Below are 13,839 nucleotides of genomic sequence, written 5' to 3'. Positions count from 1 at the left end.
CTGTTTGGATCATTCTCAGATTAGGCTAAAGAAGTTTGACACAAACTGGTAGTGTTCATGCCAGAAAAATTTGTAAATCTAGTAGCTAATAAATTCAGGCACCTGGATCTCTTTTAAACACATATAGAAGCTGTAGCTGCCGTAGCTAATGTTTTCATGTAATGTTCAGCATTGCTGGTCTACTGGATTCAGAATGCTTCAGCAATCTGTAGAAGTATCTGTTGTATTGTATATTAATCTGCATGCTGTTGATAAGTTGCTAAAATGATTTCATGTCACACTATAGATCAAATTAATCGGAGTCATCGTGCAAATGGACCCGTTAGATTTTCAACAAATAATAACTGCTGTTTTTCTCCACCGGAAAATGATTAAAGGAATAGTTCACCCAAAAATGAAAATTTGATGTTTATCTGCTTACCCCCAATGCATCCAAGATGTAGGTTACTTTGTTTCCTCAGAAAAACACAAACGAAGATTTTTTACGAAAACCGGTGCAGTCTGCCAGCCTTATCATGGACATGAATGGGCACCAGACCTTTAAAAGTAAACAAAAACATGCACAGACAAATCCAAATTACACCCTGCGGCTCGTGATGATACATTGATGTCCTAAGACACGAAACGATCGGTTTTTGTGAGAAATTGAACAGTATTTATATCATTTTTTTACCTTTGATAAGCACGCACTCGCCCGCCCATATACACGGACGCACGCATGTTTTTACATTAAGTATTATATTAAGTACCATGCTGTAATTCAGAGTTTGTTGAGGCTAAATTGTCAGTTGATAGTAAGAATTGGACGCTTAACACATTATAATAGGCTATATAGAAAGCATATATAATATAGCCTATAATATGTGTGAGTCTTTCCAAGAACTGAAGAAAAGCTCAGTAGCGCGTTTACCCACCACGCAAACCACGCAATTGCGCGGGGCCCCCGCGATTTTTCCCAAGAGGGACCCCCCGAAACCCCTGGAAAAGCTATAAATTAACATTGTCTATTTAACTATTCTGAGTAAAATCAAGTGAAGAAAGAGAGGCACTGATTATGTTATTGATTACATTGTTAAAAACTATCAATGTAACAGGCACTAAATCCATAGACAACCGATAACAAAATTAGGAGAATCTAATTGCGAGTTTACTTAGCCTCCTTTATCGTTTCCCTCAAAGATTTATTTAAGCAGTATTTTACTATGAACAAACTCTCGTGTACTGCTGTCTGGACAGTCGAGTTATGATTTTATTTTCAACATTTTTATTCTAGATAATTTGCGCCCTCCGGTGGACAAAAGAAGCACACCAGTTAGGGGATTATTTAACAAATAATTTTTACTGAAAACCTACAAGGTGTGAGTTCTGCATGAAGCTGTGTTTGGTCTCGGTTCAGCTGTTGTGATGTCGGACTCGTTTCTTGAATAAGATCTATGGATGGGTTAAACTGTTTACAAATGTAATGACTGACGGGGAAAATAATTAACATAACTGAGGGGGGAAAAAACGTAAACGTAGACATATTATATGAAATAAAATAAAAAGTACCAGAAAAAATGTTTTAAATCTGTATGGCAGTTTTATAAACACACATGGCTAGACAACTATAGCCTACAATTAAACTTCTTCAGGTAGGAAGGTAAACTAATTTCAGCATTCGCATCAGTGTAATTTACAGAACTGGAACAGATGGAATTACGATTAACATGCTAACAAACATCGAATCGGTGTGCCTAATACACTTTCCCTGCTGTTTGTAATTGTTTTGAATAAAATCCGTTAGATCCGGCTGGCGGAAATCCAGCCTTGTTACAGGTTGTCATTCGGTTTGTCTACACCACTTCCGTATTCTTCTGCATTCACTTTATTAATTTTATACGATACAGGCGGTACATTTTGAAACAACTCTTTCTGTTTGACTACGGATCGTGCCAAGTACAGAAATACAAATTCTTCCAGACAGCTCTGTGACAGGTACGCAAGAATCAAAAATACTGTCATATTTGACAATTTTATAATCCTAGCCATCCTGGTGTGCTAAAAAAAAAAGTAATATTAATGGGAATATTCTTCAGAGATATTTTACTTAGAGAAATTTCTAGGGGTGCCAATAATTGTGGCCAACGTGAACTAGAGAAAAACATTTATTACATAATGAGATTTCCCCCTCGGTTTCCATTGTTTTACTTCAATGAAAGGTTAGAATTTTGTGAATTTTTCGAATGAAAGATCTAAAGGATAAACAATCCAGATTTATTTTCACAGTCACCTTTGCTCTTATTTAAGGGTGCCAATATTAATGGAGGGTGCTGTATGTACAGTATCTTTTTATTCTTTTCTTTGTCCCATGCAGGCCCTATCAAATGCAGTGAGAAACCTCTGGATAGAAGTAGAGAGGATAATGATGATCCTGATCTTTTTGGTTTGTTCTCTGTTTCCACACCCAGTCTGAAGAAACCACATAAATACCCCTCATCCTGTGAGTGCCTGAACTGCAGCAGATACAAGTTCTCATCAGGGTTATAGTTAATTTAACAGTAAAGCTAAAACCATTTAAAAAACATTTTGTTACTTGCAATAAAGTATATATATATAACTCAGAAGAAGTCTGCTGGACAGTAGTTTTGATTATTATCAGCTTTATGTTTTGTCATTTAGAGGCTAATTTATGTTACTGTGCTATGATAAAGCAAGCACAGGTTCATATATATGTGCAGTATATTTTTATTCTTTTCTTTGTCCCAGACCCTATCAAACTCTATGAGAAACCTCTAGATGTTGAGACACCGACAGAGGAATAAGAGAATGAAGGAAAAAAAGAAATGGAAGGAGAAGAGCTACGCTATGATGGGACAGATGACAGAAGTAGTGTGGATATTGATTATCCTGATCTTTCTCTGTGTTTACACCCAGTTAGAAGAAAACAGACAAAACTACTGCAGTTATCTTCAGGGTTATAGTTAAATAACACTAAAACTAAACCATAAAAGACATTTTTGTTACTTGCAATATATATACAGTGCCTTGCAAAAGTATTCATACCCCTTCATTTTTTTCACGTTTTGTTGCAGCATTATGTTAAACTGCTTTAAATTAGTTTTCCCCCACATCAAGTTACACTCCATACACCATAATAATGACAAAGCAAAAACCAGATTTGCAAATTTTACAAATTTATTAAAAATAAAACACTGAAATAAGTACATTGCATAAGTATTCATACCCTTAACTCAGTACATAGTTGAAGCACCTTTACAGCCTCAAGTCTTTTTGGGTATGATGTGACAAGCTTTGCACATCTGCATTTGGCAATTATCTACCATTCTTTGCCTCACCTTTTCACCTCTCAAGCTCTGTCAGCTTGGACATTTTCTAGAGTCCTAGTTTTTTCCAATATTATTTTATGGATAATGGAGGCTACATGCCTCAGTGAATCTTCAATGCAGCAGATTTTTTGCCTTAACGCAAGTCTGTCACTCAGCTCTACAGGCAGTTATCTTGTCCTCAGGACTTGGTTTTTGCTCTGATTTGCATTTTCAGCTGTTAGACCTTTTCTGAGAGGTGTGTGCCTTTCTAAATCATACTCATTCAAATGAATTTGCCACAGTTTAACTCCACTCTAAATATAGTAGTAACATCTAGAAGCAATATGGATGCTCCTGAGCTAAATTTCGAGTGTCCCAGAAAAGGGTGTGAATACTTATGCAATGGGATCTTTTCAGTTTTTTATTTTTAATAAATTTGCACAAATATTAAAAACCTATTTTTTGCTTTGCCATTTTGGAGTAGGGAGTGTAGATTGATGTGGGGAAAAAAGTAATCTAAAGTAGTTTAACATAAGGCAGCAACTGTCACACCCTCAGCACGTTCCCTCAGTCCCAGTCACTGTGATCTATCACCATCCAGCCAATTCCCAGTTCACCACAACTGTTAACCATCACCAAAGCCCTGATCACCCACACCTGCACCAGCAATCACCCGCTCCCTTTAAATACCCATCTTTGTCATTCACTCACCGGCTGGAATCGAAGTTGTATGGACACTCATCTGTGGTTCTTCTCATCTTATTGCCAAATTCTCCTGCGCTTTTCTGTGGAACCCCTTTGTGAACCTGTGGAAATTTGACACACCAGTCTAAGGGAAGTGCCTCTTGCTAACACTGGTAACTGCTATAAACTTGTACTCACCTGCTGGATTGTGTGTGAAGATTCTCATGCTTGATGCCATACTTGCCTGTTTCACCTGTTTGAAGTGTGCTCACCTCCCAATAAATATTACAAAGTAATATCTAGGATTCCAGCCCTAAAAGCCTTGCTAACGCTCACTCATGGAGGTTAACACTGCAACTACCGGAAATTCCCTGGATCCATTCGCTGATATGGTTAACGTTCTCCGCTAGTCTTTGCAGTCCAATCCCTTAGCTACCCGAACTAACATTACGGCGATTTATAACATGCCTGTGAGAGCGTCCTGTGAGTTATTCTGGTGATCCGGGCAGCTGTAATGGTTTTCTCTTTCAAAGCTCCCTTTATATAGAAGCTAACACTCTTAATTTCCCTCATGAAATCCCCAAGATTGCCTTCATGATTTCCCTCCTCACTGGACGAGCACTTCAATGGGCAGAGGCGCTCTGGAGTGCTAAAAGTCCAGCGTTTTCCTCTCACAATGCTTTCGTCAATCATTTCAAAGAGGTGTTCGGAGTTGCTCTCACTCCCCTCTCGGTGCACGATGAACTTATAACCTTACGCCAAGGCACTTCTAACATCCATGAGCACACCTTACGTTTCCGATCACCAGCTGCCAACAGTGGTTGGAACCAAATCGCCCTCTTGGCGGCATATCTTAAGGGGCTCCAGCCACAAATTCGCAAGCAAATGGTCATTTATGACGACAACGTCCCTCTAGAGACTTTCATCAAGAAAGCGACTAGCGTCTCTCAACATCTTTCAGCCTGTTCCTCCACCATGTCACTAACCCAGAGCGTCTTCGCCCCAGAGCGTCTTCCTCCACCATGTCACTAACCCAGAGCGTCTTCGCCCCAATGTGACACAGAGGAACCTATGATCACAGATTCTTACCGTCTGGATGCTTCAGAGCGGAGGCGTCGAATCAGGGACAGGTTATGCCTGAACTGTGGTGAAGCTACACACCTCATCAATGCCTGCCCAGTTCGTCCACCTCGTTCTATGGTGAGTACATTTGCACTTACCCCTACCATATCTCACATACCACACATCAAGGCCAGCCTAATTGTGGATTCTCGTACTCCTCCCATACATGTGCTGGTGGATTCTGGAGCGGCAGGCAACTTCATCGCTTCTCATTTCATCACTAAGTATCAGAGACCCACCGTCCTCAATGAAGGTTGGAAATAACAATCATCCAGATAACCAGGACTCACCATTAGGTGATTGGTAAAATCTCTCGGAGGACTGAGGAATTAGCACTCGTGTCTCAACATAACCACCATGAAAACCTCATCCTTTTAGTACTTCCCCGAGCGAAGGTCGATGTTATCCTGGGCAGACCCTGGCTTGTGAAGCATCAACCTCACATCAACTGGAGCACAGGAGAAATCCTGGGATGGTGTTCAGAATGCAAGAACCACAGCTACAGTTCCCCATCCTCTGATTCTAAATCTCAACACCGCTCTCTCCGTGTTCACTCCACTACTATTGAGAGCCCAGCCACTCACACCTCAGTCACCCTTCCTGCTATCTATCATTCATTTTATGATGTATTTAGCAAGGAACAAGCCACCTAATTACCTCCAGACCGGCCCTGGGATTGTAGTATCGACCTGCTGCCAGATGCCAAGCTACCACATGGGAAGATCTACCCTCTTTCACGTCCTGAGCAGGAAGCAATGGAGGATTACATCAAGGAGGCCCTCCATCAGGGGTTCAACAGACCTTCCACGTCACCTGCAGCATCCAGTTTCTACTTTGTTTCCAAGAAGGACGGCGGACTCCGGCCCTGCATAGATTATCGTGTGTTGGACGACGCAACTGTCAAGTTTGCCTACCCACTTCCACTTAAAGTGGATGCTGTAGCTAACTGGGCGGAGCAGAAGCCTGTGAAGGAGCTGCAACGTTTCCATGGCTTCGCCAATTTCTACCGTTGCTTTATTAAAAACGACAGTCTGCTCTCGGCACCACTAACATCTCTCCTGAAGGGAGGACGTAGAGTGTTGCACTGGACATCCGAGGCTCAACAAGCTTTCGACCACCTCAAGCATATGTTTGTCACTGCACCCATCCTCAAACATCCTAATCCATCACTGCCTTTCGTAGTTGAAGTGGATGCTGCAAACATGAGTATTGGAGCCATATTATCCCAGTGGGCTGGTGAACCCTGGTCTCCCCATCCATGTGCGTACTACTCCAGAAAATTCACCCCAGCAGAGCGGAACTATGGTATAGGTGATCGTGAGTTACTTGACATTGGTTAGAAAGAGCCCAGTTCCCCTTCATGGCCGTCACCGATCACAAAAACCTCCAATACCTCCGACATGCCAAAAGACTCAATGCCCGTCAGGCTTGCTGGTCACTATTCTTTGCACGCTTCAATTTCCAAATCACCTACCAACCCGGTCACAAGAACACAAAAGCGGATGCCTTATCCCATATGTATTCACCTGAACCTACCATTGATATTCCTGACCCAGTTTTACCACCCTCTGTCTTCTTAGCGCCCATCCTTTGGCAGATAGATGAGGAGATCCAGGCTGCCACCCACGAGGAACCCGCTCCACCTAGACTTCCCCCGGGTCTCACCTATGTCCCCAGTATTCAAACGACTTCCACTGCTGGACAGTACGCACACGTGTCTCGGCTCAGGACACCCTGGCAGCAGGCGAACCCTCTCGCTCCTCCAACAAAAGTATTGGTGGCCCGACATGGCAAGGGACGTCACCCGGTACGTCCGTGGATGCACGGTCTGCGCCGTTACCACCACACCTCGCCGTCTACCCGAAGGTAAACTTTAACCTTTGCCCATTCTCCGCCGACTCTGGACACACCTGGGAGGGGATTTTGCCACGGACTTACCTCCCTCTCAAGGTTACACAATTCTTGTGGTAGTAGATCATTTTTCTAAAGCCTGCAAATTAATTCCTCTGAAAGGTCTTCCCACAGCTCTCGAAACAGCCGAAGTGTTGTTTACCAAACGTGTTTCGGAATTATGGCCTCCCAGAAGATTTCGTATCCGACAGGGGGCCCCAGTATATTTCCAGGGTTTGGCGGGCCTTCTTTCAGCTTCTCGGAACCACAGTCAGCTTGTCCTCAGGATATCACCCTCAAACTAATGGCCAGACCGAGTGGAAGATCCAGGAGATCACCCGGTATCTTCGAACATACTGCTCACATCAAAATTCCCTCCGTCAAACATCTACTGGTTTAACCCCATTTCAATGTATTCTACGATACCAAGCATCACTGTTCCCATGGACTGGAGAATCCTCTGAAGTGCCCGCGGTAGATCACTGGTTCCAGGAGAGAGAGAGGGTTTGGAACTCAGCACATGTCCATATTCAGCGGGCCGTACGGAGGCACACGGAAGCTGCCAATCGTTGTAGGTTACCCAACCCTACCTACCTCCCTGGAGACAAAGTATGGCTTTCAACTCGGGACATCCGCCTCCGTCTGCCCTGCAGAAAGCTGAGTCCCCGCTACCTGGGGCCCTTCACCATCCATTCACAAATCAATCCTGTAACGTACCGTCTAAACTTACCTCCACGCTATCGGATCTCCCCCACGTTTCACGTCTCCCTACTCAAACGTCAGACTGACCCAGTCTTTCCGTCCTTCACAGAATCGGAGCCACCTCCCCCTACAGACCAGCCTGAAGTCCTTGGAGATAACATCTACCATGTCCAAGAGATCCTCGACTCCAAGCGGCGGAAAGGCCAGCTCCAGTACCTCATAGACTGGGAAGGGTTTGGACCCGAGGAGAGATCGTGGATACCCCGCAATGACATCCTGGATCCTGCTCTCCACAAAGAATTCCACCGCCATCATCCAGAACGCCCAGCTCCGAGAGGTCGAGGTCGTCCCCGTCGCCGTTCTTGGGTGCCTAGAGTCACCCGTGGAGGGAGGGGTAGTGTCACGCCCTCAGCATGTTCCCTAAGTCCCAGTCACCGCGATCTATCACCATCCAGCCAATTCCCAGTTCACCACACCTGTGAACCATCACCGAAGCCATAATCACCCACACCTGCACCAGCAATCACCCGCTCCCTTTAAATACCCACCTTTGTCATTCACTCACCGGCTGGAATCGAAGTTGTATGGACACTCATCCGTGGTTCTTCTCATCTTATTGCCAAATTCTCTTGCGCTTTTCTGTGGAATCCCTTTGTGAACCTGTGGATATTTAACACACCAGTCCAAGGGAAGTGCCTCTTGCTAACACTGGTAACTGCTATAAACTTGTACTCACCTGCTGGATTGTGTGTGAAGATTCTCATGCTTGATTCCATACTTGCCTGTTTCACCTGTTTGAAGTGGGCTCACCTCCCAATAAATATCACAAAGTTATCTGCCTTCTCCTCTCCGTGTTTGTGTGTGTGGACGTGACAGCAACATAACAAAATGTGAAAAAAAATGAAGGGGTATGAATTTCGCAAGGCACTGTATATATTAGAAAACATTTTATTTCAGATAGTTGCAGAGGAAACATTTCTTATTTTCATTTAGTTCTACTTTTGCTAAAATAACTGAAACTGAATCAACTGAAACAAGGATATGAAGTTGGGTGTAATAATAAAAAATAAAATGCATTTTATGAATTCAAATACATTTAAATAATAGAATTTAACCCATTTCACATGATTATATGTAAGCTTTTGCGTCAGACACATTCTGTACAGATAAATGAATTAGTGCCATATAAAGGTGAAACACATATTCTGTAATTTTAATAAGAATTAAAATAATTATTTCATTTTATTTGCACTTTTATTTGACACACAGTTGATTAGTGTTTTTCCCAAAATATTTCAAGATTTTGTCTAAAATTAAATAGAATATTGTGATCTATGAAGTACGTAATTATTACTAGTACTAGTATGGCTTAATTTAAATATACAGTATCTTTTAATTATTTTCTTTGACCCAGGTCCTATCAAACTCCTTGAGAAACCTCTGAATGTTGAGATGGTGACAGAGAAGGAGAGTGAAGGAAAGACAGAGAAAGGGAACGGGAGGAACTACAAAAGAAAGGGAAGTCAAGATGATAGAAGTAGTGAGGATAATGCTTCTTCACCCAGTCGGGAGAAACCAGCTAAAAAACCCACATCCTGTGAGTGCCTGAAATGCAGCAGTTTTCTTCAGGGTTATAGTTAAATAACACTGTCTGAATGCAGTAATGTGTTTTATTCCTTAAGACTCCAAAAGAAGCAAGTACGTAATTATTACTGTTGACATGTTTCTAATGGTTCTTAATTAAAAAAAATATATTAAAAAGTGACATGATTGTCCTGTTAATCAGTTCCTTTTTGGATAAGGTTTTCATGACTGATTTTTCTATTTTGTTAGTAACATCAGGCCAAGAGGTAGATCGTCCAGCTCACAGACAGCTCACAGGTATGAACTCAGTTGCAGTAGTTGATCATTTTTTCTGTTCCACACAAAACTTTCTAAAAAAGTTTAATCTTTTGTTGTTTGTTTTAATCAGAATCTGAATTTGTGGACAAAAACAGACATCACCTCATTCAGAGAGTTTCATCAGTCATGGTGATTGCTGATGGTCTGAGGGCCAAAGACATGATTACAGGTGAAATGTACAGTGAAGTTGAAGTTGAAAAACCACACCAAAAGCAAATGAGACTCTTGTTTAAAGCTCTTGAGTCTGGAGGAGATTCTGTAAAAGCAGAATTCTACAGATTGCTGAAGGAGAATCAACCTCATCTAGTAGATGATCTGGATTCCAAAGCCAGTTGACCGCAGTAATGCTGACTAAACATTAGAGAGGACCTTCAGTCAGTTTAAGACATAAACAGCAGCTACAGCTTCTTAATATGTATATAAGAGAGATCCAGGTGCTTATTTAATGAATTTAGTACAAGATTTACAAATGATATTTTTGGCATGAACACCACAAGTTTTTGTCAAACCTTAGGATCATCTTGATTTGGTTCCGTCCAGCCGTCCTGTATCTCGCTGGTTCCGTCCAGCCGTCCTGTATCTCGCTGGTTCTGTCCAGTCGTCCAGAGTCACCGCTGGTACCGCCCAGCTTTCCTGAGTCCCCGTTGTCCTCTGTCAGTCCCCTTGCTCACCCTCAGCAGACCACCTGTGCAGTGGGCTCGCCGCAGGTCTGCCAGATTCCACGGGTGTTGTGGCTGAAGGATCCCTCAGCTCCGCCTCCAGCCTCAGAGTCCAGAACTCCACCTCGGTCCTCCGACCCTGTGGCTCCACCACAGCTCTCAGCACCCTTCTCTACATCGTCACCCATCGGTCCACCAGCTCCACCGGGCTCCCTCGTCTTTCCGACTCCGCCTTGGTCGGTCGTCACCCTTCTGTCACCTCAGGACTCTGCTCCTCCGGCTATGCCTTGTCACGCCGTCCCACCGGCTCCTAAGGACTCCTCCCTCCCTTGGGCACAGCTTCAATCCTCTGTCGCTCCGGCTCCACCTCGGACCCCGGAACTCCGCCTCCACCTCGGCCGCCAGTTCCGCCTTGGCCCTCCGGGTCCGCGGTCTCGCCCAGGATCTTCGGCTCTCCGTCTCTGCCTCAGGCTCCTCTGCCAACTGCTCCGCCTCTGTCAGTTGGCCCCCTGGAGTCGGCAGCCCTTCCTCCACCATGGCCCCTCCCTCCATCGGCTCCACCATGGGTCATCCTCATGGCTGTGGCCTGGGTCTTGCTCTGTTCCTCCTGCTCCGGGTCCCTCCTGTTTCCTCCCTGGCTCCTCACACCATCGTCGCCCCCTTGGACTGTCTTGTTCTGCCACTTGTCCCCCTCCTTGGGTTGCGTCCTCTGCCGAAGCCCCCTCCCTCATGAACTCTGTTTTTCCGCCCCTCTTGTCTGTTTTGTTTTTGTTTTTCTACGGCGCGAGGACACGCCTATTTGGAGGGGGGGGCGTAATGTCACAGTTCTGCCAGTTTATGTACTTTGTTTCTCCCTTTGTCTCCCCCCATCGATCTGTCTGCTTTGGTTTTGTCATCGTTTGTCCTGATCCCCATCACCTGTGTTTAATGATTAGTTCCCCTTTATAAGTCTGTTTGTTTCTGTCGGTCTTTATTCCTTAATGTAGTCAACGTGTGTGGAGATATGTACCTCGTCTCTCGTCTGTCCAGCAAACTTATAACAAAATGTCTGTTTGTTTATTTCTTTTTTGTGTTGTATTGTATTTATCATTTAGGTGCCAATGCTTTTTCTTTTTCTTCAGTCCTCAGAAAATAAAGAAGTTTTCACACCTAAAATACTTCAGGGAAATGATAAGGACCAACAGAAAAATGTATACAGGTATTGAACACTTTTTTTAATTTGTGACTTCAGTCATCAACTTTCCTGTTTCTAGGAAGTTGCTGTTGCAGATTTAGGTGCATTTAATGTAGTAAAACCCTGTATTGTCAAAAAATAAAAGAAGCAGGCCATTATTATTTAATAACACAAAAATACTCCCCCAGGTTTGAGTGTCCATATGCTGGTCAGTTTCGTTGCAGTTTGACCAGCCTTGTGTTTGTGATGGAGGGTAAAGGAGAGGTGTCTTATAAAATTGTCTCATGGGATCCTCGTCTGTTAGATGGTTTGGGTGAGATGAGTCCTGCAGGACCCTTGAATGACATTGACTGTTTTGATGGGTCAATCTCAGGACTGCACCTTCCACACTTTGAAATATTCTCTGGTATGGTCATTTCTATATGCTAAATTGGTTTAAAATGAATAGCTTTATTGTAAAATTAATACACCTTCTGTGTATTAAATAATAAATATATTTTTATATGTTTGACAGAGGGAGACATGGATTGTTTAGCTGTTGCACATTTCACTGATGGTAACGTAGAAAAAATGAATCCTCTTAAAGTGACTGAAGCTCATGTGATGATTGACATCAAACATCTCTCCTTATTTGGGCTCATAAAAAGGATGTTCTTTCCTCCTTCCCCTGTCATTGCCCAAGTACTTGTCTTTCAGCGACCACTAACTGAGAGACAGAGAGAAAACATACTGGATGTCCATTTGCTCCCGTCAAATGTTCCACTGTCAGAGGTATTATTATTTTGTTTAAATGATAATACTGAAAATTGGTCCTGACATTTGGGTGGGTTTGTAAAAACACACTCTGATCCATATCAAAAGGAAATATGGAATAAATCTTGCTTATCATTTCACAATGCTCATAAATTACCTTGGGTTAACACTGTACATTCCCAAACCCCTGGGTTCGCATTTCATTTGTTTATTTCTTGTGTCAGTGTGATAACCAGTCATATCCTATCATAACTTGATGGAGGCATTGACTCCTCTCACATGACTTTCCCCCATTAATTCTCAATCACCCCCCACCAAACTCACGGCATGCTTTAGGAGGTCTGTTGAAACTCAATGGGCTCATGGGAGGCAAGAGCTGTGGACCTCTGCTGTAACTTTACCTGCTGATGTTTAATGTTGGACAAAAACAAGTGATTTGTACACTTTCTAATATTATATTTTGTAATACTGGTGTTGTTTTTTTTCCCATCCAATATTTTGAGGAAGCACATGCCTCCCTTGACTCCTTGGAGGAAACGCCCCTGCCTAAAAGTTAAACTATTAATTGTGTTAAAAATAAAGCTCTTTAGTAATTATTTAGGGTGTCATCGTCTCATTATGTTGGAAGGGACCATTTTTGTTACACCTACATTTTGTTATGGCCTACACAGCCTCTTCCTAACCCCAACTTTTTCTTAAGGTCAAGAACCAGCACATGGAGAATATGCATATTAATACCAGTTCACAGTGTAGGCTCACTCCAGGAACATATTACCGTCTGTGTTGTCAAGCAGAGAGAGCTATAGTTGTCACACCAGGCCAGCAGAGGGAGCCTTGCCCCTCACAGACTCTTGCTGCTCCCTCTGCTGCTTCGCTGGTTACTTCCTGTTTGTCCTCCATAAAAGCCAGCTTCACACACACTCACACCGTGAAGTATTGATTTGCATTTGCGGACTTTACCAAGCGTTATTCCTTGCTCCCAGGTTTTCCCAGTCTCCTTGTTGTTTTCCCTAGCCATAGTTCTGTTTTTGTTTTCCCAGTCTTAGTCATAGTTTTCTAGTTTCTTGTTTTCATTTCTTTGTTTCCTTTGGACTGCCCACCTGGATTTTGACCCACGCTTGTTTATTGGATTACGCTTTTGGATTATCTTTGCTGTTCATGTTTGCTGGTGTTTTCGACCCTGTCTGCCTGTCTACGATCATCATAATAAAGCCTTGCATTTGGATCCTCACTCTTGGTCGTCCCGTTTGTGACAATAGTGCAGCCAGAGGTAACATTATTCATTATATTTAGTTGCAAAAATCTCTACAATATATTCTGTTATAATTAAAGAGTTAGTTTACCCAAAAATGAAAATAGAGAAATTGAATTTCTGCTTTCATGGTTCAGTAAAAAAAAAAAAAAAAAAAGAGGTAATACAGCACTGAATCAACATCAGGGCGAGAGAAAAAAAAAAAAAAAATTGTCTTTATTGTCACTAACAATGTCACTGAAGTATAGATTTTATTTTATTTTTTTCTCCATTTAACTGTCCTGATTGATTTCTAGTTATTTTAGCACAAAGATTAGCACTGGTTTATCAGGTCTTTTAATTTTTTCTGCCCAAGAACCGCTTTCATAGTCTTGTTTTTTTTTTCAGATTAAGGTG

The sequence above is a fragment of the Garra rufa genome, chromosome 1 (genome assembly GCF_049309525.1).
Source record: "Garra rufa chromosome 1, GarRuf1.0, whole genome shotgun sequence".
Taxonomy (NCBI): domain Eukaryota; kingdom Metazoa; phylum Chordata; class Actinopteri; order Cypriniformes; family Cyprinidae; genus Garra; species Garra rufa.
The sequence above is the reverse complement of the archived record's forward strand: the minus strand, read 5'-3'. Positions refer to the sequence as shown.